The sequence below is a fragment of the Acinonyx jubatus genome, chromosome C1, assembly GCF_027475565.1.
Source record: "Acinonyx jubatus isolate Ajub_Pintada_27869175 chromosome C1, VMU_Ajub_asm_v1.0, whole genome shotgun sequence".
Taxonomy (NCBI): domain Eukaryota; kingdom Metazoa; phylum Chordata; class Mammalia; order Carnivora; family Felidae; genus Acinonyx; species Acinonyx jubatus.
In genome coordinates, this window is record NC_069381.1 from 82,125,820 (window position 1) to 82,151,956 (window position 26,137).

The 26,137-nt window shown below is 34.7% G+C and overlaps 1 protein-coding gene across 2 annotated transcripts in view; it reads right to left on the reverse strand.

Annotated features, from left to right (window-relative positions):
• DPYD (dihydropyrimidine dehydrogenase) overlaps nt 1–26,137 on the reverse strand; it is an 854,343-nt gene that overhangs the window by 786,868 nt on the left and 41,338 nt on the right. The window lies entirely within an intron of this gene.

Sequence of the window (26,137 nt, forward strand, 5' to 3'; positions counted from 1 at the left end):
GGGTTATTTTTCATTAAGAGTTTTTAAATGAGTAACTCAGATGCATCAATTAATTTCTTCAAAATGACTTTTGATTCATCTTCTAAGAAGTCTCCATTTCCAATGCATTCTTTATATACAACTCCAAGTTCCCACTATTCATGTGATCTTCTCCAAGAGCAACAGCTAAGTCTCTCATCATTAGCTTGTGTTCACCTAGAAGCTTGATCTTTCCTTAACTTTTAGAATTTGTTTCATACACACTTTAGAGTTTTCTAACATTTTTATCCAGTTTAATAAGTTTGTTCCCTTTTCCTTTTCCTTTTCCATTCTCTGGCTTCTTGTGAAAGCAACCTTGTCTTTCCCTGAAGATCAGAACTTATACAATCATTGTTGAGTGCCATCTGAAGTTGTTCTTCATTCTTCTGATATATTCTGAAGGCTGTTTTAGTTGAAGCTCCATGAAATTGGTTGTGTTTTGATGTATTTTCTAAAGATTGAAACTTTTTTAAAGACTCAGCAACCAGTTTAACTTACTTTAAACATTTAGATTTTTCTTCTTTTGGCCTGTCTCTAAAAAGCTCTATTACAAGCCCAATGAAAAAGTTAGATCTCTCCAGCTTTTTAAAAAAAATTTTCTTAACATTTATTTATTTTTTGAGACATAGAGACAGAGTGTGAGCAGAGGATGGGCAGAGAGAGAGGGAGTCAGATTCCAAAGAAAGCTCCAGGCTCTAAGCTGTCAGCACAGAGCCCAACATGGGGCTCGAACTCATGAACCGCGAGATCATGAGCTGAGCAAAAGCTGCACACTTAACCGACTAAGCCACCCAGGTGCCCCTCTCCAGCTCTTTCTTAAAGATTTCTAATTTGCATTTTTCTAATAGTTTGTTCTTGAATCTTGTTTCTCTTAAATTTGGTTCGAGTCTTCCAGGTGCTTTTTGAATCAGATTAATTTTCTCATAAGTTTGTTGTCTTCTATAATGCCTGCCCAGAACCAAACACGGTAAAAAAATGTCTTTCATCTTTAGTATTTCTCACATATTATCCTTTTTCAACTTTTTTTTTTTGGGAGGGGGTAGGGGACAGGGATAAGATAGATTTGTTTCCATGTCTTCATGTGTACTGGTTTATTATACTGGTTTTTTTTTAAAGAGTTTCATAAAGCAAAACAATACTGGAAAATGGAAGAAAACTCTAATTATGCTAATTACTCAATGTTAGACAAGTCCCTTCACTACTGTACATTATCTGATAATCTCTTATTATATGATGATATCCTTCATGTCTACCATCTAATAAAAGTGTATTATGAAGATAACTGAAGATGTGTAAACCATTCTAAAAGAAAAATGTTAAATAAATTATGGCTATTTACACAGTTTAGAACATTTACTAAATACTTTTATTCAGATAATACTCTAATCTAGACTTTAGGCCAGGTGTAGTGTAATACATATCAAAAGAGGATAAGATAAGAATCAGCCTTGGGTAGTACTCAACAACTTCATTAAGGTTGCTGCTCATCATATATGCCCACTCTTGGCAACAGAATATTAATTACTTTCAGATTGATTCTCCTAGTTAAGAAACTTAGGTATGACAACACCCAAGAAGTTCACTGACTCAAGATTTTTTAAGACTGTACATAACAGCATGCAAGTTCCTGAAGGGTTGATTTAAGTATAAATCAATCATTAATTAAATCAGTAGATGGAGATCGACCACCTACTATACTATAGATCAAGCTCTGGGTTATGCACCAAGAATTTATTCACAGAGAAATTTTTAGTCTAGTGAGGGAGACCTGTCAATGGAGGACTATAATACAAGAAAAATAACCTGACAGACAGATGCCCAAGTGCTAGGGAGCACTTCTAGGGAATCATTAACTCAGAATGAGATTAATGAATTTAAGGGAGACTTGTGTCTAAAAATGATATACAGATACAAAGACTGCACTGTGGAGTTTGGGTACTGATAGTCAATTGGTTATCACTAATAAATTGGTGAAGTATTACTGAAGAAAATATATCTAACTCATTCTTGCTAGAATAGGTTTCAATGTACCACTTTATTAATTTATAATGAGGAAAATAACACTTTTATGTACCAGAATACTTTAATTCCTATGAACATCATTTTCTGCCTATGTTTGAGCTACATGGGATATCAAATAATCGTCAGATATATGTTCTTGATTTAACCTGAGAAATCACCAAAACTGGGAAAGGAAATCTACTGAAAGCCAAACCATAATCAGATGGTTACTATGTAAGCATCAGGTCAGTTGAATATGGGTGGAATGAATAGAAAGTCAGTATTATATACAAAGCAATTTCACAATAAAGATAATCTTTTTAAAAATTCATATGTTCACTGCTCACTGGCTACAACTCCATTTTTATAATTTGGATATTATTAATAAAATAGTACTTATTTTTATAATAAATTACACATATTATACTGTATGTTCCATTTTAAAGATGGGGAAGGTATGGTTGAGAAAATTACTAGTTCTGTGATATTAGGAAGATTTTTTCAACTCTCTGAGGTCTATTTTCCAAATCTATAACATGAAAATGATACTAATATTTACTAATATTAATAATACTAGTATATAATAACATTGTTAACAAATGTGACACCCTATTATTATAAGGGAAAAAAAAGAAAATTGAAACAGATTTGAAGAATTAGTGGTGTTTTTTTGTTTTTTATTTTGAGGGGTTTTTTTGTTTTGTTTTTGAGAGAGAGAGTGTGCACAAGCAGGTGAGAGGCAGAGAGAGAGAGAGAGAGAGAGAGAGAGAGAGAGAGAGGGAAAACCTTAAGAAGTCTCCACACCCAGGCATGGAGCCCCATGCGGGGCTCAATCTCATGACCCTGAGATCATGACCTGAGCCACAATCAACAGTTGAACACTTAACTAACTGAGCCACCCAGTCACCCCAAGAATTAGTTTTTAATGTGGGGAATTTTAAGATTTTAAGAATTTAGGTAATAAAATATAATCCCTAAAAGTGGTCCTTGAGTATTTCTCAAAAGTGGCCTAGTTTTTATTTAATCTTTACATTCCTTTGTTTTCTTCAGTTATCATATAACTACACTTCTTCACTCATTCAAAGATACAAATTTTAACAACTCAATTTCTAGATTATAGTCCTGGTTCACCTAAATTAAGCATAAACATACACACACACACATATAGACATAAAACTCTTATTTATTGTGCTTTATAATTAAAGCTTTCATATTTATTTTTCAGAGTATAACTCCTTTACCTACTGCAGAAATTACAAAAATAGGCATGGTCTAGTTTGGTATTTGCAGAGTTCTTCCGATTAGGGCTGAATATCTAGTTTTGACGTAGGGTCAGAAACTTTCTGTCAAATAGTGTAAATATCTGGATATCTGAAAAAGACTACATAAGGGAGGTCCAAATGGCCCTGCATATTTAAATTATAATTACTCTTCTTTAAATTTCCATGATGGTATATATCTTTCAAGTGTTTTACCTTTATGCGACCTTGGCCTTATATGTATATGTAATATATCTTATATGTAATAGGTACATTTATGTGATTTAATACATCATATTTTAGGTGAAGTGATTAATGAGTGAGGTGATAAATTACACTAACTTAAAAATAAGGAGGATCCTAACCTGTCCTCAACATAATCAATACTTTCCACTATATATACATGAAAAAAAAAACTGATAAGCTAGACTTCACTAAAATTAAAGACTTTTGGTCTGTGAAAGATAATGTTAAGAGAATGAGAAGGGAAGACACACACAGGGAGAAAATATCTGTAAAAGATATACCTGATAAACAGCTATTATCCAAAACATACAAGGAATTCTTAAAATTCAACAAATAAGTAATCACCTGATTAAAAAATGGCCCAAAAACTTTCACAGATACTTCACCAAACAAATATATAAATGAAAAATAAGCATATGAAAAGATGCTCCATACCATATGTCATTGGGGAAATGGAAATTAAAACAAAATACCACAACACACCTATATTTAGAATGGCCAAAATCGAATAGAATACTAACAAAATAGAATACTAAAACATGAAATGCTGCTAAGGATGTGGAGCACTAGGAACTCTCATTCATTGCTGGTGGGAATGCAAAATGGTACAACCACTTTGGGAAACACTTTGGCAATTTCTTAAAAAAAACTAAACATGCTCTTACCATTTGATTGGGCAATCACTTTGATACCTCTGGTATTTACCCAAAGGAGTTGAAAACTTATGTCCACACAAAACTACACATAGATGTTTATACGAGCTTTACTCATAGCTATCAAAACTTAAAAGGAACCAAGATGTCCTTTAGTAGATAAATGGATAAAGAAACTACGATACACCCAGACAATGAAATCTTATTTAGCATTAAAAAGAAATGACCTATCGAGCCAAGAAAAGCCACGGAGGAAACTTAAATGAATATTACTAAGTGAAAGAAGCCAAAATCAAAAGACTATATGCTACATTCTGGAAAACACAAAACTATGGACACCATAAAAAAAAATCAGTGGTTGTCAGTGGTTTAGGGAAGAGGAAAGATGAACAGGTAGAGCACAGAAAATTTCAAAGGCAATGAAACCATTCTGAATGATATCATAATGGTGGATATTGTCATATATTTGTCCAAACCAACAGAATATGCAATACCAAGAGTAAACCATAATGTAAACTACAGAGTTTGGGTGATAATATCAATATAGTTCACCCATTTTTAATTAATGTACCATTCTGGTGGGAGATGTTGATGATTGGAGAGGCTATGCATGTTTGGGGAACAGGATGTATATGGGAAAGCTCTGTGCCTTCCTCCCAATTTTGCTGTGAACCTAAAACTGCTTTAAAAAAAAATAATGTCTTAATTACAAAAAATCAAAGGGGTCAGAAAGAGTAAGTCACTGGGGAAACAACAGAAGTTGGAATAAGAAGGATAGCAGGAGGTTATGTAAGAAACTGCAGGCTGTGTAAGGAATGAATTGTATTCAGAGTGAGACGGGAGGACATCCTCTGTTTTATGCTTCAAAATAATAATAATACTTTTTTTTTAATATCTGAGGACAAGGGGAGAAGCAAAAAGATCAGACAGGAGAATACTTAAGTTCAATACTGCCCTTAGATCTGTGCAAGAGAGGGTCAATTTGGAGAACCCTCATATCTCAAATATATATACACACATGATATATTTATTGAAAAACAAATACCTGCTTCTGTCATTCTGAAATTGGTAGTAAGAGCTGACACAGTTCTAAACTCTATCATAACTCAAGACATCATTCTCATAGACAACCATTCAGGTTACCAAGAATACGTCTCTATATCTTCCATCCTATGTCCTTGAAAAAAAAAAGAGAAAAACATGAAAAACTGTGGGCTATTCCACTTCTGACAAATGGAGATGAAAGCTATTTTTGAATGAAGAGAAGACCTGAGTTTCATGATCGAGCTCCACGTTGGGTTATGTGCTGTCAGTGCTGTGGGCACTGTCTGTGCTTGGGATTCTCTCTCTCCCTCTCTCTTTGTCCCTCCCCCACTTGCACGCACAACCAAACAATATAGCAATCTTGATGATCACAACATAATCTGTGATTCTGCTGAAATAAAGGCAAGAAAACATAAATTTTATAATATAAATATATAATTTAATTTATAAACTGTTTATAAACATGTTTATTACTTATCCAGGTACCACCAGCCCACCAACAGAACAATCCAAAAGCCACACTTTTCAACTTTGTCATTACAAATATATATTTGTTAAAGGTGAGTGGTAGAATATACTTTATTTTTGTTTTGCTTTATAGATTATAAATATTTAGACATGATATCTGGGCCTCTATTTGTACTCTTGCCTGAGCCAGACAAATATCTACACAAGGGTAGTAGTCAGTATGACCAGGTATGGTTGTACAGGTTGTGCACATAACTCTAAGAGAAACCACTCACACAGATCAGAATATAAAACCTCTCAGAGAGTTTATTATATAAATGAAGATCCCTTAAAGTGGAGAAGGTGCAAGGTTGTCTTATTCTGTATATATTTTGAAGGTACAGCTAATTTATTAACTGACTGGATACGATATATAAGAGAAAGTGAGAAAGCAAGGATCCAGTACTTTTGGCCAAAAGAGTTAAATGGATAACGCTGCCATTTACGCAGACTCATCTGGCTAAAAAAAATTTGTAAAACTTTAGGTAACCTTAGAAAATAACTACTGATGCTTTTCTGGTCCTTTTTTTTTTTTTAACGTTTATTTCTTTATTTTGAGGGAGGGAGGGAGGGAGAGAGAGAGAGAGAGAGAGAGAGAGAGAGAGAGAGAGAGAGAGGGCATGAGCATGAGTGGGGTAGGGGCAGAGGGAGAGAGAAAATCCCAAGCCGTCTCTGCACTGTCAGCCCAATGAGGGGCTCAATCCCACCAACCCTGAGATCATGACCTGAGCAGAACTCAAGAGTTAACCAGCTGAGCCACCCACGCACCCCTGCTGATGCTTTTCAATGTATTTTCTCCTAAGGATAATGACAGAACAAGAGTATCTACCACAGAAATAGTTACTTCACCAATGTGATAAGATGAACAAGTGTTTTGAGTTTCTTGGAAAAAGACTTTCTATAAACACAAACTAGAATTGCTATCTCCATATTACGTTTATGAACTTATCAAATGATTTCTTAGCATACACGTTTTGTCTAGGTCCTTTCGTGATACCAACATTGTGTTAGACAGAATGTTAGAGCTAAAGGGCCAGTGAAACATAAATGCAATACCAGTCTTAGTAGGAAAAATATTTTCCTTCATCAACATTACCATTTTAAGCATTTCAGCACTCCTCAGTACTACCGAATTTTACTGATTTTTACATGTAGCTTTCTAGATGTTGATTCCTATTATTAAAATATCTTTGTTTCTATTTTTAATAACTCAATATTTTTATTTTTCAAATTATTGCCCTTGTGATGATACAGTAACATTATTGCTTTGAGACGTTTTTCTGCCAGACACATCAAGTTGCATTTAATGTATTCAGATTGCTTAGTTGAAAATAAGTTTCTTTGGAAAAACTTCATTTGAATTTCAGGTAAACCCAGTAAAACTTGCCAGATAATACCTTGGTAATGAACACAGAACACATCAACTAGCAAAACAAAACAAAAAAGTAAATGCAGCAACTGTTCTTGCCTTATTGCAGTGTAGCACAAAAATATTCCAAATGTTTAATTTCTTCTTGTAAAAATATAAATATATTTTTATATATTCTGAATTATGCTAGGGCTTGCAGATGTCCAATTTCATCCACAGATGTTAATATAATTTTTTTACTAGCTGCATGACTTGGACAAGGAATTAACTCTAATCCTCTGCTCCCACATTTTAAAATAGGGATAACTTTGGTACTTACATCATTGAATTACTGTGAAAATTAAATATTGTTTCATTTCTTCTTTCAAGAGGGTGGATAGTATCATGTATTCTTTCATAAGCTGGTCCTTATTATCCTGTCTGTTCTACTGATACCATAATATGCACAGTGTGTTGAACATATGACCCTGCTTTATAAATCTGTGAGGCTGTGCACGCCGTTCTGCCTGGTGATGCCTCCTTTTCCCCTTCTCTTTCCCACTCTTTTAAGTCCTGCCACATCTTCAAGATTCAAATTTCCCCTCATCTTCTCAGGAAATCCATTCCATTCTCTCTTGGCAGAGGTGACTGTTCTATAATTATCCAGTTATTTATTTAACAAATATTTATAGGATGTCCACGATTACCCATGTTTTAGAATTCATCTCTCCAAGACTTATCATTAGAATCTTATGTTTATATTTTGATTTTCTACACTCTTCATCTTTTTATCATCAGGTCCATGTCCAGTTTGTTGAATGAATGAAAGGAAGACTGAGATGCCACCATTTCCACGTTTCCATTCATTTCTCTCTTTGGGGGATTAAATATTTGTTCAATTGACTCCTAATATTTCCCACCCAAATGATTAAAACCAGCATACCTACAATAGCATTCATTACAAAGCAAGCAATGTTTCAGTGCCTGAGAAAGTGTACTATGAACTATTTCCTATGAAGGTATAAGATGAATGCATCAGAAAGAACGTTGTCTTACAGAAGATATGTAGGAGTGTTCAAAAGAATACTAGCTGTGAAAAAATTGTAAGAAAGGGTAAGATATTTAACATAAAAAAAAAAAGCTTAGTGCATCTGATAAAACCTAAACATAGAAAGCAGATAACTTGTCCAATGTATATCCAAAAGTTTGAGGACTGGGGTAAGTTCTTTCAGCTTATTTCTGGATCGGGGTGAAGTTACCTTCTTGTCCACTTGCTTTCTTTTTAATACCTGTCTAGAGGCAATTCTGGTGCAGTGCAAAGCACAGAAGGTATGAAATTGTCAATAATCAGGAAAAAAGCACTCTATCACTAAATGTCTAAACAAGAACAATAACAGCAAAAATAGCAACTATAATAACAAAATCAATCAAGAACAAAAATAATAGCCACCAATCTTTGAGTGCTTACTGTGTGCCAGAAACTATGCCAGCTGGGAAAACAATGGGCCAACACAGCACCCATAGCTGTTGTTTTCCAGACTTTTAAATAATTTTCACAATGTCTGAAGAAACCTCAAACTTAAACATTCTCTCTCTTCCCATATCTTCTACTTTTATTGATGTCCCAAACAAACAAGCAGATTCCAAATTAATATTCTAAAGATGACTCATTAATTTTAAAATATTCCTTTTATGATGGTAAAATTCTAGTCAAAATCATGAGTTTATTGCCCTAAGAAAAAGATCCCAAATCTCTAAAGTGTATTTAATTTTTTAATACTCTGGATCCCATCTTATTTTATAGACAATTCCATCTCCACCTTTCCTTCTAAAACTCTTTCTACTGCTCTTAGACAGGAATCCCTCCTTAAACCTGAATTATCTATTTGCTCTTTGCCTCCCCAAAATACCAAGCATATTCTACATTCAAACCTCTGTTCTCCTTGCTGGACCCATAGGCCCTCTTCCTTTCATTCCCTTTTTATAAATCCTCCTCTATTAAATCAAAATGTAACGAGAGTTTAGAAAATTTATTCTAAATATGTGCAAGAAAACAGCAACACTGCCAAACTTTCTTAGGCAGTTCCATGGAGGAAATAATTTGGGCAGATTGCTTGTTGATTGTAGTTTACAAAACGGCTAGCTGTAAAGCCAGAAAGGACCACAGAGAAAAAGAAGGCATGTAGATTAAGACCTAGAGATAAGGATAAAAAGATAGGTAAAGATAGTAGTATAAATTTCAATTCTCAAAAACATGAGAAACAATTTTTTGACTATTAGAAAAGTTTATTTAACAAAAAAGTTTTTTATGAAAATGTATGACCTAAGTTTTATATTATAGCAAAACAGGTGGTATGGAGAAGGGACATGTGGAAGCAGTTGATTTCTTCCGATGAACACACCCATTGTTTATACTCATTCCAAGGCTTCTAATGATACTATTTCCTCAAGTTACCACCACTCAAATATTGTTCTGTTGCCCACTAGTTGCCATCTCCCCACATTCATCTATCACCAGATTCATAAAGGGATTGAACTCCCGTAATATTCGTTGGACATGTCTGCTACCATTTAATTTCAATGATAATTTCTTGTCCATAAATCTTTTCAACTTGGGAGGATAAGCTTTGTTCATGGTGTCTACTCAGAGAGCTCAAAGATGCTTCCCAATGTGAGAGATAATTTAAAAGAAAATATAACAAATCTAAAAACAAACTGATAAAAACAAGTAAACCAATAGACCATAAGGGCAAAGTCATACCATAAATACTATCTGTATTCCTACTGGAGTCAGAGAGAAAAGAAAATGGAAGGAATCCAAAGTAACCAACTAGACTTACTACGTGTAACATGCAAACAAACTAAAATTACTGTATCTGAGTTCTGTCTTTTACAGAATAAAAAAAAAAAAAAACTAAGAGAACCTATGATAAAGACTCTACTTAATCATGAAAGTCACATAGATATATGAACCTGGATTTGTTTACCAAATACTAAAAGTAAAAGTATACAGCATTTGAAAAAATAGAATAAATAGTATCACTTTAATTAACATTTAATATTTGTAAATTATTACTAAATGATGTAAAATTCTTCAAAGAAATCCTAGACAAATGCTTTATCATCTGAACCATGAGACATTCCCCACATTCAAGGAAAAATTTAATAAAATAATACCATTTCATGAGCATTTACCATGTGCGAAGACTTGTATTATGCCCTCTCTAAATGCATTAGTGAATTTAATCCTCAAAATAATTTAATTATATTGCCATGATTACTACTATATCCATTTTCATTGAAGGAAATTGGAGCTACCTGACGGAGGTAAAGAACTGTACCCAAGGTCAAGTTAGTAAATGCAGAGACATGATTTGCACCCAGGCAGCCTGTCTCTAAGCAGCAGCTGATTACATTATACTCTACTGTCTCTCACCATATAAAATTTAACTATTCTTATTCCTTAGTCCATTCTCCTTTTCCTACTTAATTATATTTTACCATATTCCCTAAAAATAATTATAATTTTACCATAGTCCCTAAAAATAAACATCTTTTTTTTTTTTCTAAGTCATTAGAATTTGAAATATGCCACTGTGCTTCTTAGGATTTTTTGGTTGTTTATATCTAAAACCTGTTTTAGATAGTTTAAGCCAAAAAAAGGGAGACTATATCTGGATATAAGAGTATCTCACAAAAGTTGCAGAACTCTCCTTATAAAAAGCCATGGGTAACCCAGGCAGGTTTTTGTCTACATCTATCTCTCTCTTCTCTTTCTTCAAACTGGCTTTTTTTTTTATTTTTATTATACATGGCAGGTAGAAGATGGCCACCCTGCCAACACCCAGGTTTCAATTTTTTTTTTGTTTCCTGCTAAAACAGCTCAGAATGAAATAAAATCTTTTATCCCAGACTTCTAGGACAGAATCTGCTTCTCCTGGCTGTGGTCAGTTTTCTCAGTTAGATTCAGGTCACCAGATTTGAGGTCTGAGTCAGGTGGTACAAATAGAGCTTCACGAGCCCATACCTACACACCTGTGAATTTGAAGGGGCAGATACCCTCAAGAGTATACACCACTGTCATTATTTATCCCAGAATTTATAATAAAACCTTTGTTTCTTGTAGTAAAGAATCTTAAATGTAAGGAACATAAAAAATACAGAGAACTCAATCCTAACAGGTTGCACATGAAGGGAATGAGAATATGCTTACCCTAAAATATACCACTTCAGTATAAATATCATTTTGAGCTGAAGGTGATTAGGAAAAGGCAAACAGAGTTCTTTGCCCTCTCCCCAGCTATCTGCCTAAAAGCAGGGCATGAATATTCCTTTGTGAAAATGTTACTCCTTTCCTCTCCTGTACCAGAAAAACCATGATCACTGTAGACAGAAAGTCAGTACTGAGATGCACAAAAACCTTACTAAAATAGCTCTTATTTTCTATTAGTTTCCCCCCATATAGTCACCTTTCCACAATTAACCACCGTGAGATACCCAAACCCCTTTTTCTTTGCCTTGCCACTTCTCCACAATTTATCATCCACTGTTAAAATGGCATATAGGGCCGATAAGTCTAACTGCTTCTTCGGGTCTCCACTTCTTTTCTATGAAGGTCTCCATGCACATAAAAATAAAATATCAATGTTAACCAAAGTGTATATGCCTTTTCTTCTATTAATGGCTTTTGCCAGTTTAATTCATAAATCTCATTAGCTAAACTAAGGGGTAGAGGAAAAGTTTTTTTTTTCCTCCTATGTACTATACATTATTTAAATACATTATAAAGATAAATAGAGACAAACAGATATTTGGAATTATACATTCAAATGCTGATGTTGAAATTTTAAGCACTGAGTCAATCTGTAAATGTTACATAGATTAATTAATGTTTTCAGGATATTCTCATGAAATGTTCTGGAGAACAGGTTAGTAATATCTAAATTGATATTAAAAATTCTGAGAGAAAAAAAAGAGAAAAATTTCATCCTGTATTATTAAAAACTACTGAATCCAAAGCATGATCACACCCTCTGCATGGTACATTTTTTTGGTTGTTAATGCAACTCTAGAGACATAACACTAAAAATACTCTGGTTTAAAGAAAATAAAAAATGCAATGCAGTTAGGATGTGCTGAGCTTGACTGGGTTATATGAAAATCCACATATTTTTAAATTCATAAACTTCCATAATTGAGGACTATGAGAGCAGAGTTCCATATTTTCCATTCATACTCAATTTTAAGTGTGTGACTATAAGAGTCTTTTTCATGCTATTTTTCTACGGTCCCTGATACTCAGAGTAATATATGAAACATTAATGTTCTGAGTTTTGTGAGTATACAGCATACACCAAATCCTTACAGAAAGAAAAGCTCCTCAATTCCTAATCATTTCAATAGGCTCTAATGTAATATTTCCCACATTGCAAATCACAGCACTTTATATAAGGAAATCAAGTCTGGCCAAGTGAGCTCTATGGAGTACAGCCTGCAAAGACATCAGTTCAAAGGATCAGATGTCAAAGTGCTCCCTCTAATGTCCCTTAATCATCACTCCGATTAGTGACTGAATAGAACTGTGATTAAAAACGCTGCTGCCATTGTCTACCTATTCAGTCGTCTAGCATTCTACGTAGGTTCCACCGATTAGTGTTTGAATAGGGGAACGATTAGAACGACAGCTGCCATTGTATGCCCATTCGGAAAACAGCAAAACTCGCATATTTATTTGCTATGAGCACCAAATAAATGTTTTGCAAAGGTAAAATATACTATTAGGCTCTAAAGACAATTTAGCTGATTTCTTTTGTTCAGAGCACTCTATTTTCCCATATGCAAAGATATTTCTTATTTGCAAATACAGTAATATGCTTCATTAATATCTTTTAAAATATACATATTCTGTTTTTACAGACATAGTCTTAACACACATCTGCTTTATTATATAGTACTTATTGACCTACAATACATCATACAATTCCAGTTTAATATTATGACTATCCAAAGAATTTCTGTGTAAACAAATCAGTTTGGTTCCAGATCTTTTGGATCCCTTCTCAATATTCTTAGACTAATATGCAATTCATATGAACAACTTCTCGAAAAAGAAACTTCCTTGTCAACACTGAGAGAAAACATTTCATTTTCAAGCCATTCTAAGAGAGGGGGTGTTTTTTTAGGTTAGCACTTAGTACCCTACAGGGGCTTACCTAAGGGAGAATCAGACAGGGTAAAGGCCCCAAGTCAATGCAGACCTGCAGACTGTGATGAAAGTGGGCAGGGACAAGGCATCATATAGAAGGCTTTTTGGAAAAGGGAAAATGTGGCAAAAAAAATTCACAGGAAGATAATTCATTCTTACTTCATGCATATATTAGTCAGTGTCCAAAATAGCTGGCGTCTCTTTCTGTTTCTCCCTATCTCTTTCTATGTGTCTTTCTCTCACACTCCCACCCCCCGCAACACACACACAATATGCTGCCAGGAAATTTCTGGGCAATATAGGAAATGCTCTGTTTTTCATTACTGTTCTTAATATCTTCCTGTTCATTATCTCTCCATGTTCTTTCCATATTTAGTTATGCTGTTCTGCATCCACTGTCATGATGGACCTACATGTGTAGTAGCAGAAACAGACCAGGGAGCATCAACGCTTCAATGTTAATAATGATAATCAATAACACTTGTTGAGGAATATATATGCCAGGTACTGTTGTACTGTACTATGCAAATTGACTCATTTAATCCCAACAGCAAGTATTTTCGGGTATTTTCTATTATTATCCTCATTTGACAGAAGAGGAAATGGAGGCAGGAAGAAATCAAGGAATTTACTTAAGGTCACACAGCTAGTAAATGGCAGAATAACTGAAACCAATTAGTTTGTCTCTGCAGCTCACTCTTAACCAACCTTTCTGCTGATAGGTCATCCCTTCTGGTTCCACTGTCTTCTCATAAGAAAAAAAGAACCCTCAATGATAAGGAAGCTAACTTACAAAGTTTTCTTTCTTTTTGCTAACAAAGCTAAAGAAACACACCTTATACTCAGGGAAGTGTTTTTTTCCAATTCAACTTAAACCCTGACTAGATAACTACATTCCACTCTAATTAACGATAAAATTGGTATTTAAAAAAATGCCACTTAACCATTATAAAATTTCAAACTAAAGAGCAAAATAAAAGAGGGCTGATGGCTGACACTTACAAATGAGTTTAATTTGTGTGTCACATGGACATGGAGAAAGCTGTGATCAGTCTGAAATAAATAATTAAAGCAAAACTCTGCTGTTACAGCCTAAGGAAATCAAAAGTTAACACTTTTCTTCTTTTTAGTCAATTAACATTTTATTACATATTTCTGCCTGGAGACTAAATCTCTGGCAATACTGGTCTATGTGTGGAATGCAACACCAAGAAAATACATACACACTGAGAGAGAACCCAATATGTGATAAAACTCAACATGATGCCTTGGCCCTGCCCACTTTCATCACAGTAGATTACAGCATGTAGTAAAGACTGCTTTCTTAATGAGATGACATGCACTTCTCTTAATGAAATAACCAGATTATAGAACTTTGCAAAACATGTAATCATTAATATCCTCTTCAACATTATCAGTGCTATTGTTACTTGTACCAGTCCTTGCTGACCTCTTCTGTCTCATCACTTCACACTTAGCCTCACATTCTATGCTTCAGCCCTGCAGACTCAAACTGTTTCAGTACCTGAGGTTCAGGTACTCAAGTCTTCCCAGTATGTGTTTTCCATTCTGGTGGGAACCCTCTTCTTTGTCTTTCCCTCCTCCATCTGTATTTTCAACTTCAATTCTGCTTCCTCAGGGAGGCCAAGCTTGAATCCTCATACTGAATTCTATACTTTAGCTATAACTCCCATGGTTGCCTGCACAGGCAACACCTGATTGTGAATGACTTTAATGCCTGTGAGAAAGACTGTAAGTTGTCAGGACAAGAAAAGGGTTTCTCCCTTTCCCCACCACTTTTCACAGTGGCAGACACATAGTAGGTCTGCCATTAATACTTCATAATTAATGAAACCATACAAGGCAGATTCCAAGAAATACTTATACTATGTGACTCTTAAAATTAGGCAGAATAACTGATCTCCTGTATTGTAGTACAGATATAGAAAAAGTGACACATTAATTCTTCTTTTAATGTTTATTTATTTTAATGTTTAATGTCAGTGCAGAGTCTGACATGGGGCTTGATCCCAAAGACCATGAGATCATGACCTGAGCCCAAATCAAGACTCAGATGCTCAACTGACTGAGCCACCCAGGTGCCCCACATTAATTCTTTAAGAGGGTTCACCTATGAAAAGTAACTTTTTTCCAACCATTGGATTAATGTCTAACAATGTTCAGGAGATACTTTTCATAGTTCATAGTTCATATATAGACAATGAAAATTAATCAATGATCATATTTTAATTACTGATTCAGGGTATACTTTGTATTCTTAAAGAAACTGAGATTGCCCAAAAATCTTTTTAAATCCATAACTAGATTTTAACACTTACAGCAAAAATGCCTTCCTATAAGCAACAGGCTACTATTTTAAAATAATTACTGGTTATGTGTCAGAAGAACCCACCCCAATTCCAAAATTATAAGGTCTACATATGTCTAAATTACCACAAAGCAAGATTTTAGGCTCAGAATCCCTATTCTACTTAAATTTTTTATACTTTGACAAAGGATTTTCAATCAAATGTCACAGTATATTTCCCTCTATAAAATTTTTCCTTCTGCTGAACTTTGAACTTGCATTTTTTTAAAGGATCAGTTTCTTCAAATCAATGTCTATTCTAACATATATACACAAAATTAATTACTAAACTTATACAGTGATGTCTTCTAATCTTTGTTAGAGGTATGGAAGAGACTTTCCAATAAAGACCACTTAAAATATTCTTATTTTAAAACAAACTTATTTTTTCTAATTCATTACAATGTGCTCAATACATTTAGCAGGGTAATTGTCCTTAAAATATAAACAATAAAACAGTGTCAGATTAATGATTCCAAATCTCTAGTAATACCTAATGTGTGGTAGCATTACTAGCAAGTTAATGTAATGACCAGAGAAACCTACTCAGTCAGCTAGCCTGGAGTTCTGGGACCACCAGTGCCATCCAAATCCATGAGTCCCTATGGCAGGTCGCCAGTTGCTACCCAAGTTTAAACATTCATAAGGACATCTCCAGGTCCTGACAGGCTGGTATCCCCAGGACAGTGTAAGCCCTTTGATTGGCAGCTGTTATCAGGACCAGTACAACAGTGAGGTAAGTGAGGCATCCATGGCACAAAATTTAAGGAGGTACTCATTTTCACGGTCTTGCAAGTACTATCTCAGTTTCCCAAAATGAAGTTCTAACTGGACTTGCCTGTCTTAACCCTTCTTCCTTACTTTCTCTGACCCAAAATAGAAACTTACTCCACCTTCTCTCCCCACTCCCAACACACCTCATTTGAGAACCTGCTGGATGGAGAATAGGAGATGATCATGAATTCTGTTAGATCCAAATTCAAAATCAGACTTTATGGGATGGGGAAGTTTTACTATAATTCCTTCTCCTTCCTCCTAAAATGTGCACATGTTAAGCAGAGAGGCCACTAGTTTTCATTTCTTGAAGAAAAAGATGTAACAACAGAAAGCAATAAGACCAAGAGAGCTTCTGTGAGATTTAAGATTTCAGAAGTCAGATTTTCAAGGAATCTGAAAGAATTTGAGTGATTGACAATGGATTTAAGAGGAAATGAGTAAGGAGTTAAAAGTAAATTTTCTTGTCCACTCCTACCTTCCCATCTAAACTATATAAATATTTTAAGAATGGAAACATAAGATGAGGATACATAAAAAAAGGAGGGGCCCAGAAATATTGGTAGATTCACAGAAAAAAAGATCATTGCCAAGCTACTCAGGCTGGCAAATACTAGTCATGCACACGGAAATCATGAGCTCGAGAACCTATCAGATGAAGCCCCGGGAAGAGGTGACTGAACTATGGAAGTTTCCTGAGCCCCAATGCTGAATGACTATCATGTATTCACGAGTGGCTTAAAAGTAGTACAGAGGCAGGGAACAAAAAGGGATCTCATGAAAGGGAATGAGGGATAATTCTACATCCCCCATGATGGTTAGTAAAGGAAACATAATGAAGAATCAGCTGGGCTCACCACATCTACCACACTTGTCACCAAATCCCAGGGAAGTCAGATGTTAGCCCAGAGAAATAAGGAGGGGCAGGGGGAGCAGAGGGGTAAAAATTCTAAAAGTGACAATGACTAAGTTTCTACTCTTAGAAAAGCTCCAAATAGAATTTAAGTTTGGTTACAGAAAAATAAAGGAGGTTATATTTCCTGTATGCCTGAGTTTCTAGTCTGATACTTGTGTTCGCTATACAATGCATTTTCCACTTATTGAAGAAGGCATTAAGTTGCAAAGAATCTTGGTTTGGGTTATTTTATTTTTATTTTTTTTATTTCAGAAACCCCTTCAGGCACTGAGTCTATTTTCAGAAGAATGCTATTGTCAGCAATCAGGAAAGCAAGCTCAAGCTTGAGAAGTTGTTTTAAAATATGGTGTAAGAAGAGGAGAGAGTAGAACAGGAATTACTTTCTTACTGTGAATGTGGTCAAAAATTCATTTAACTTTGGAGCTTAAAAAAAGGAATTCATATTGTGAATTTCCTATATATCAACACTGGGACCTGCATTCTATGTCAAGTTAACAGAGTCAGGTAGCTGGGTTATCAAAGCAAGAATAATTCCACCTTCCTTTTCTGAATGAGGTTGAGTGATTATTAACTATGTAGATTTTATTCCTTAATAGTCATGTAAGCTTGAGAAGGAAAAATGGACCCCAGCACATAAAGCAAATCATAAGGATAATTTCCAAAGTACAAAAAATAACCACATTTGGAAATCATGTTATTAGAAGAAAAGCACAATGACCTGTCCTTCCTTGTAGGAACTCTCTCACTTCTTTCATGGCTCTCATCTCACCCCACACGGTGTTTCTCAGATAAATTCTCATCTCTGCCTGCCCTTGCCATGCTGGTATTCAGTGTCATGCCAAGCCGCACTGCAGCCTGAGGCAAAAGAAAAGAGGTACGGTTTTATATACATGTTTTACATATTCTTGGATTATTTATCTTGTTTACTGAGTCTTTCAGTGTCCCTTACGTTTTGTACCTCAAGCCAGTACCTCACTTGTCTCTCCTAATCCCACCCACAGTTCTCAAAGATCCAAGTTCCAAACTCTTCCCACTCTCTATACTTCCTGGGAAACTCTATCTACAGGCTTTATACCCACATATACTCTGATGACTCAAAACTTTTCATCTTCATTCCTGACTCCTTTACTGAGCTACAACTTTTGAACTAAATAGGATATACCCAGGTACAAGAAACAAAAGATCACAAACTGAATTCATTATTCTCCTCAGTTTTATCTTATAAACAACTAAATGTACACATAAACTCTCAAGTCATATTTATTTTACCTCCTGTTACGGACTGAATATTTGTGTCCCCTCAAAATTCATATATTGGAATCCTAACACCCAATGTGATGATATTATGAGATAGAAGGTGATTAGGTCATGATAGCTGAGTCCTCATGAATGGGATTAGTGCCCTTATAAAAGGGACTCAGGAACGCTCTCATCTCTTCTGCTATTTGAAGACACAGCAAGAAAACGGCCATTCACGAACCTGGAAGCAGGCCCTCACCAGATACCAAATCTGCCAATGCCCTGTTCTTGGACCTCCCAGCCCACAGAAGCATGAGAAATAAATGTTTGTTGTTTAAGCCATCCAGTCTATGGTATTTTTTGCTATAGTAGCCCAAGAAAACTGAGATAATCCTAAATACATTCAAATTTATCTTCTCTCCTACATACCCACTGCCCCATATTCTATTGTCTTCTAGCCTTCTACACAAGTCTGAATTTTACCTCCCATTTTCCTTATTAAATCCATCTTCCCCTATGAAAGTTAGACTAATTCAGCCAAAGGCAAATTTGACTGAATTACACTGATAATTAAAACTCCTTAATAGTTCTTCCTTTGAAAGAGTACTATTGTTATTTATTGATATTTCTGTCTTCTTCAAAAGAATGTGAGACCTTCTTGGCAAGGCCTATGCCAATCAAATTCATCTTCATTCTACTGTGGTAAGTGGCACAATGGCTGGCCCATTTTATAAACAGGCAATGAATGCAAAAACAAACAAAAAGTAGTGACTAAAACTGGGAACCTCATCCAGGAAAAAAATAATGATTTATCAAAACCTACACATTACTGTAGTCATTTCCTAGAATGAAAAAAAAAGTCAATGATTTATTTTTATTTACTTATTCAAACAATTTTACTTAAAAAGATCTGGTGCCAGATTACATGAGTGCAACCTCTGGTTCCACCATGCAGTAGTGGAATCCTGGACAGGTTTCTTAAATTTCCCTGTTCTTTAGTTCCCTTATCTATGAATGGAAATAGAATACAGTACCCTCCTCATAGGATGGCTCTGAGGATTAAATGAGCTAGTTCATTAAAAGCACTTTAGACAGATTTGCAATTAGCAAATTCTTACTATATACTATGGCTTATTATTATTTTTTTTACTGTGAGCACTTACTATGAGTCACATGTTTAAAACAAAGTAGCTAAAGTTCTTAAAAATGTCTAATAATTGGATGTCTTCAACTACCTTCTCTTTTTATTTTCACCCAGTTTTCTGATTTGTAACATTTTCAGGTCTTCAAATATTGCTAATGGAAAATGAGTGCAAAATATTTATGCAATTACGACAGTTCAGCATTTTCAAAAATGGCAAAAATAAACAGCAGTTATGGAACACCTGCTTAAAAGATACTGGAAATAACTGCTTCGTGCTTCATTAACCAGTATAAACACATTTGCCAGTTTAAATCCCCTACTGAATTCAGAATTTCCAATTAGTACTAGAATGGTATCAAACTGCCAAGGGAAGAAATTCCTGGGTAAAAAATTTCAGAACTGCCATTCGCAGAGCACTTTTACAGGTCAAACAAATGCCTATCTTCTAAGAAGCCTATAAATTTGTTTGTTAAAACTAAATTTGCACCTATTTTAATAAACAATTTCAGACTGGAATTTGTAATTTATTCATCTTTGAATGGCATTCAATACAGTGCCTGAAATATGGTTGTTTCCAGAACCAAAATGGACAAAGATAACCAGATATGAACAGAAGGTAATACAATGGCTCAAGAGAAACTTCTTCCCTGGGAATTCAGAGAGACCCAACCCACAACCCTAATGCACATATGCAAAGAGTGGTAAGTCAGTGATTATCTGAACTAAATCAAAACAGAAAATTATAAAGCCAAAGCAAAATAGTTAGTAAATAAAAAAAAAGCATAAATAAATAAAACCTTTGTATTTGGTGGTCGGGAAGTTAGCTGAAAATGATCTCTTTGGCTATCTTCAGAAATGATATTAAGATTACTGGTAAAAAAAATGTGACAACCAATACAATCTATCTTTTCCTTAATTCTGATGATTCTACTTTCTAATAATCTTATTTGTCTTTTCTAAGGAAGCCAGGTGATATACTAAAAAGGATGTACTAGACCCAGATGACCTGATTTCTAGATCTGACTGCAACACTGAGTAATTTTAATATGCTTAAGTAAATCATTTAACATTTTCAGCATAGTCCTCATCAGTAAAACAAGGAGACAAATCTGAATTGTCTATTTACATTATGGTAAAAACCAAATGGAATATGCAAAGGTACTCTGGAAACTGTATAGCACTATATAAGAAAATATGTAATCCTTATGTCCAGTATATAAATAATATGTGACAAAAGGATCCTATTCATTCATGCATTCATTCGGCAGATATTTACTGAGCACCAACTATTGTAGAAGCTGGGAACACAGCTTATGCAACGGAACACATGATGAACAAAACACAAAAATCCCTGCCCTCCTACACTTTATATTCCAGCAGAAAAGGGCAGAAAATAAACAAAATTAGCAAGTAAAAAACAGTATATCAGTGATGAGTGCTAGAAGAAAAATTAAGCAGAGAAGTCTAAGGGGAGCTCAAAAGGGGGGCAGGTTAGAGTTTTAAATAGAGTGGCCAGAGAAGGCCTTGCTGAAGTGACAATTGTACAAAGGAAATTGTGAAAACTCCAAGTGAGCTGTAAAACCACTGAAAGATTCTGAACACAGGAATTTTAAACAGGTTTGTGTATATTAATTAAAGATTCTACCAGGAAAGGCATAAGCATGGAAACTATTTCAAGGCTATTGAAATAAACCAGATGAGAGATGAGAGATAATGGTGCTGGCTTAGAAAGGTTGATAGTGGTGAAGGAGGTAAGAGGTAATAAGATTTGGATATAGACAGAAATTAAAGTGAGGAGAGAAAAATGAGACCACCAACATAATAAGCCTTACAGAGAGAGAGAAAGATCTAAGCTCTGAGCATTCTAATATTTAGGAGTGAGAAGATGAGGAATAACCAACAATGAAGCCAAGGAGATGCTAATAATGAAAGAAGAAAACCAAGGAGTTTGATGTTCTATACGCCAAGTGAAAAAAAATATTTTAGGAACAAGAGAGTGACGCTGTATCAAGTGCTGCTGATGCGAGCCAAGATTTCACCCTTTGTTTACCAATTTTAATTCATTTTTCCTAAAAGCAAATTTGAAACAGGGATTTGGGTGCAGGTGATTTATGGAGCGAGGGCTATTCAGGAAAAGTACAAGAGGCATAAAGCAGGGTAGGAAGGAGGGAAACTTTCAAAGCAAGGACGCAGTCAGTGGTACCTTCTAGTCATAGCCAAAGCAATAGAGCAAGGCTTAGGAGCATAACAGCCCACGAGAGTTGTCCCTGTCTTGAAGCAAGTGGGCTAGCTTCCTTCAGGATACTGTTTTCGTCTTTAGTTTTCAGAAATTCAATTATAACATATCTTACTATGGTTTTCTTTGGGTTTCACACAGGTTTTTTGAATTTGTAGGTTTATGTCTCTTTCCCAATTTGGAAAGTTTTTAGTCATTATTTCCTTTTTGAGTATTTTTCAGCCCTGCCCTCTTTCTTTTCCTCTGGATAGTGAGAGAAGTCATTGACATCACAGAGGGTAAGTGGGGATGTGGGCCCTTTCAGTTACTGGCTAGCTAATGGGGATGAAAGTACTGGCTCCCTATTCTTTCACCCAGCAGAGGTGTGGGGGCATCTCATTATCTCATTACAGAATGGAAGTCTAGGCTCTCTTCTCAGCCTTTATGGAATACATAGGGATAGGGCCACAGTTTTTCTTGATGTGTTTGGGTAGAGTAGACAACTTACGGTCTGAAGGTTTTCTGTCTTGCTAGGCTGTTTTTTCCCTGGTAATTTGGCTAGAGAGAGCAGACTTTTGTTAGGATTTGTGTGTGTGTGTGTGTGTGTGTGTGTGTGCATGTGCATGTGTGTGTGAAGTTAGTGTTGCCATTTCTCTAAATTCTTTAGTCCCAAGACTGAGATATTTCTTCATTTTCTTCATTTATTTTAGGATTTCTAGTTTTTCCAAGACACATTTTTTATTTAGTTTTTTATTAGTTTTATTTTTAATTATTTAATTAATTTAAGTAAGCTCTATACCCAATATGGGGCTTCAACTCATGACCTCAAGATCAAGATTCTCATGCCAGCCAGGTGCTCCCCCAAGACTGGGAAAAATACAGAAAAAGGAAAACCCTAGGAACTCACCACTATTTCATTCTTTAGGTTCCATTTCTCTAGCTACTTGGTCTTCTCTCTACCTTTCAAAGTCTTATGTTTGTTTATATACATATAAGGCTTTTGAATTTAGAGGAGTGATTATAAAACACAAATATGAAAATTTGTAAAGTAAAAAATAAATCAGGGGCGCCTGGGTGGCTCAGTCAGTTGAGCATCTGACTCTTGGTTTTGGCTTAGGTCATGAACTCAGGGTCATGGGATGGAGCACCATGTTGAACTCCACACTGAGCATGGAGTCTGCTTAAGATTCTCTCTCTCTCCTTCTGTCCCTCTCCCCCCTCACTCTCTCTCTCTAAAATAATAAAAAAAGAAAAGAAAAGAAAAGAAGAAAAGAAAAGAAAAGAATCTTTTGGTTATACTTTTAATCAATTCTTCATGCAAACACATAAGAACAATAATGAAAAGGAAAGGAGCCACATTCTTTAACTGCACTGAGAATAACTTTCAAACCTTCGCTCCGTATTTCCACTTTGGGAATGAATTTCACTGTGTTTTGTTAATATAGGTGTGTCAAATAGAATTTTCAAAATGGTATACATCCAGAGCAATAAATCTGATCTTATAGATTAAGATTATTTTAACATGAATTTAAAGCTTTCATTTTTCTACTAATACTTGATTATATAAAACTTGAAATATACAAAAGTGCAAAGAAAACAAAAGTAATCACTATTAACATTCCATTATATTTTCTTTTTTTCTTTGTGAATATATGTCTAGGTGAATATGTGTGTATAAGTGCACACAATCATTCTTAAATATAATGCTTCATGCCTTTTCCCTATAATATATATTGTAAGTATTTTTCCAGATAATTATTTTAAAAATAATTTCCATGATTGCACAACTTACTGCTGAATGGATCTGCCCTGATTTATTTAACCACAACTCAATGCTTGGAATTCAGTGGGTTTTCCCCACATTTTTCTCTACCAAATAAATAATGTTGGGAAAAGCTTCTTTCTACTTAATTCTTTATCTACATTCCTAATTCTTTGTTTAGGATAGTTTACTACAAGATAAATTATTGGATGTAAGTGTTTGATAATTTAAAGATATTGTTATGGACTGAACTATATACCCCACAAATTTATATGCTAGAGTCCTAACCCCTAGTACCTGAGAATGTAATTGTATTTGGAGACAGTCTTTACAGAGATGACTGAATTAAAATGAGGTCATTAAGAGGGGGCCCTAATCTAGTATTAGTGTCATTATAAGAGGAAATTTGAATACAGGCACACACAAAGGGAAGACTATAACAAAGACACAAGGGAAAACCAAGAGAGAGGACTCAGAAGAAAACAACCCTGCTGACACCTTGATCTCAGATTCCTAGCCTCCACAACATTGAGAATTTCTGTTCTTTAGGCCACCCAGTCAATGGTACTTGGTTATGGCAGCCCTAGCAAACTAAGACAGGTGTTGATGAATATTGCCAAAAATACTGTCAAATTGCTTCTCTCAGAATTTGTGCCAATACATTTAATGGAGAAGACCCACCTCACTGCATCTTTACCAATTATTAAAAAATCTGATAAAATGAGACACTCAATTTACAGGATAACATTTTGGAATAAAATGCTAATTTCATAAAATAATAATAAAATGATAAGAAAGCCTCTCTTTCTAAATAGAACTCTGACCATAAATAGTTTAATAACATATAAATGAGACCTTAGAGAAGTCATTTAACTTATCAGGGTCAAAGTTCTCATACCTTTAAAATGATTTAGACTTGATAATCTTTAAGGGCTTTCTACATTTGAAATTTACATGACTCTTTTTTCAGTGCCCTGCAATTATTCACACTGTAATATAAGATCTTAGAGTCAGTCTATCCTTTGATATAATTTAGACCACACTAGTCTTCTTCCAGAGACCTCATGATATTAGAAAGCAAATTCACCAAACTGGTACAAGGAAAACTGAACTCCAACCCAGCTTTGCTATTAAGTGGCTACATAATCATCTCAAGTCACATCATTTCTTTGTATTTCTATTTCTTCTTTTCATTCAAAAACCTTTCCTGGATGTCCAATGACAAAAATTTTTGAATCAGATGAATACATACACAATGAGCACATACCCTCAATTTCCATCATCAAAGAGTTCATATGTAAGGAAGAAAGAAGTACATAAACTAAAATCGTTATTTTAGACAGTATAAGCAAAGCACCAAAGAAGCCAATGTTAAATAAGCTAATACAAATAATTGTTTCAATAAATGATTTGAGAAAACTCATTTGGGGGAAACTAATTTTGGGAAATTGGGTAAAAAGGAAATTGATTTCCAATTTTAAAAAGGTATGCCCCCTAAAGTCGTATTTTAAATATTGCCTTCGAGTTTGTACTTAATCCCCATTTATGGCCTCAAAGTGCCAGCCCTGTGATAACCTCATAGAATCAGTTAAATAACATTTCAGCAATCAGTAATCTCAGACATTTTTCTCCTGTACCTCACTTGGAAATATTAAATGTTTATAGTATTCCCCAAATGTTGCTCATATGTTCCCCAAAACCACATCATACAATAGCTTGTATATGCCAGTGTACTCTTCTTCAGCTAAATTATATCTGTAATATGGAAACTCTTCTGTATCATTTTATTGTTATACGAAACAATTTTCAAGGATTTTAATTTAATTTTTTTCATCATAATAATTGTACTCTTAAATCCCCAACACCTATTTCACCCATTCCCCTCACCCACTTCCTCTGTGGTAACCATCAGTTTGTTCTCTATAGTTAAGAATCTGTTTCTTAATGTGCTTCTTTTTTCTTCTTTTGATTATTTGTTTTTTCTTAAATTCCACATATGAGTGAGATCACATGGCCTTTGTCTTTCTCTGACTTATTTGCTTAGCATTATACTCTCTATATTCCATTGTGTGCATGTGTGTGTGTGTATATATATATGTGTGTGTGTGTGTGTGTGTATATATATATATATATGTGTGTGTGTGTGTGTATATATATATATATATATATATACACACACACACACACACTACATCATCTTTATCCACGCCTCTATCAGTGGACACCTGGGGAGGGGGGCTTCCATAATTTGACTATTATAAATAATACAGCAACAAACATAGGGGTGCATGTGTCTTTTCAAATTAGTGTTTTTGTATTCTTTGGGTAAATACCCAGTAGTGGAATTACTGGATCATATAGTAATTTTATTTTTAATTTTTTGAGGAATCTCCATACTAGTTTCCACAGTGGCTGCACTAGTTTGCATTCCACCAATA